Genomic DNA, 2,500 nt, shown 5'->3' on the forward strand with positions numbered 1-2,500 from the left:
CTCACACGTACACACACACGCACATACACACAGTCTCACACCTGCATACAGGCACACACACAGACTAACGCACACACATACACATTCGTGCACACACAGACTCTCACACATGTACACACAGACTCTCACACTCGCACACTCACACGTACACACACACGCACATACACACAGTCTCACACCTGCATACAGGCACACACACAGACTAACGCACACACATACACATTCGTGCACACACAGACTCTCACACATGTACACACAGACTCTCTCACACTCGCGCGTGCACACACACACACACACACACACACATGCACGCACACAGGCACCCACAGGAGGGAGAGACATACATGGTGACGGGAGAGACAGACACAGGCAGAGTGCGTGTGCACACACTACACATACACACGCACACAGACACACACAAACAGACTCACAAAACACAGACGCTCACACATAAACATACACACCCAGACAGACTCCCTCTTTCCCAAACACACACACACACACACTCACACACACACACACACACACACACGCGCACACACACACACACACAGTCGCACACCCGCATACAGGCACACACACAGACTAACGCACACACATACACATTCGTGCACACATAGACTCTCTCACACACGCACGCACACACACACACACACACACACAAGCAAGTACCCACAGCCACACAGAGAGACAGAATTCCACATACAGAGAGAGACAGCCCTCCAGACTGACCCTCTCAGGCATATATATTGTCGGTGAACAGCACTCCAAACTACACTCTCGTTTCACCAGCTGAACCTGGAGATCCAAGGTGGAGAATTTCTTCAATGTGAAGATTGATTTACTCATGAGCTGATAATGCTGCCTCAACACAGTGTCATTTAGGAACAACACCACTGTTAAAAATGCTTTAAACACCAAATAAACAGCCCGTTTGTAAACTCTGTCTCAAATTATTGCTTCTCAAAACGACAGCGACTCCCCACTGTACAACCAGTGTCAGCATCGAGCACTCCCAGGGACAGGTACAATACAGAGCTCAGTCTACATTACCCTGACAGTGTAACCCCCTCCCCAATTTATACCCAGTGTCAGCATCGAGCACTCCCAGGGACAGGTACAATGCAGAGCTCCCTCCACATTACCCTGACAGTGTAACCCTTCCCCCTCCACGTTATACCCAGTGTCATTAAATTGTACATAAGGCTCAAGTGGCTGAATGGCCTCCTCCTGTTCCTGTGTAACAGGCTTGAGAGGGGCTGAATGGGCCTCTTCCTGTTCCTGTGTAACTTGCTCGAGAGGGGCTGAATGGCCTCCTCCGGTTCCAGTCTAACATGCTCGAGAGGGGCTGAATGGGCCTCCTCCTGTTCCTGTCTAACTTGCTCGAGAGGGGCTGAATGGCCTCCTCCTGTTCCTCTGTAACAGGCTCGAGAGGGGCTGAATGGTCCTCCTCCTGTTCCTGTGTAACAGGCTCGAGAGGGGCTGAATGGTCCTCCTCCTGTTCCTGTGTAACAGGCTCGAGAGGGGCTGAATGGGCCTCCTCCTGTTCCTGTGTAACAGGCTCGAGAGGGGCTGAATGGGCCTCCTCCTGTTCCTGTGTAACAAGCATGAGTGTTTCAGTGTGGCCCTAACCTCGTTCCTGTGTAATAGTGACCAGAGCGTCTATATGGCTTCCTACTTTTCCTGTGACAGACTCTCTTGAGGGGAAGAATGGCCTCCTCCTGTTCCAATCTACATACGAGCCACTTGACTATTTATTGACCGTTGACCACGGCTGATGGATCATATTCCTTTTGAAAACCATTCTTAAACGCAATTATATTATTCAAAGCCTCCCATGTGCCACTTTATCAAATGCTTTCTGGAGGTCCATAGACACAACATCCACCACATTTCCATGAGCAACCCTCCGGCACTCCTTTAAGGATCACTGATTATATTTCACAGGGGCATTTCCACATTCACAGAGTCTTGGGGGGTATCGAATGCTCTCCTTTGTCACCATCCTGTTTTGCACCTTCCCAATGTTCCCTCGCTGGTGTACCCTCCGTACTCGCTCCCTGACTCGGTCCCCCAATCCAACAATGCCTCAACTGTCAAATTCGCAATCGGGATTTCAAATCCCTCGAGTCCTCGTTCGCTACCTAACTCCACAAGCAACTCAGTCCAATACAACCCTCCCTAGCTCTGTAATCTACTCCAGCCTCTACACCCCTCCCTATCTCTGTAACCTCCTCCAGCCCCTACACCCCTCCCTATTTCTGTAACCTCCTCCAGCCCCTACACACCCCTCCCTATCTCTGTAAACTCCTCCAGCCCCTACACCCCACCCTATCTCTGTAACCGCCTCCAGCCCCTACACCCCTCCCTATCTTTGTAACCTCCTCCAGCCCCAACACACCCCTCCCTAGCTCTGTAACCTCCTCCAGCCCCTACACACCCCTCCCTATTTCTGTAACCTCCTCCAGCCCCTACACCCCTCCCTAACTATGTAACCTCC

This window comes from Carcharodon carcharias (assembly GCF_017639515.1).
Source record: "Carcharodon carcharias isolate sCarCar2 chromosome 40 unlocalized genomic scaffold, sCarCar2.pri SUPER_40_unloc_6, whole genome shotgun sequence".
NCBI lineage: Eukaryota > Metazoa > Chordata > Chondrichthyes > Lamniformes > Lamnidae > Carcharodon > Carcharodon carcharias.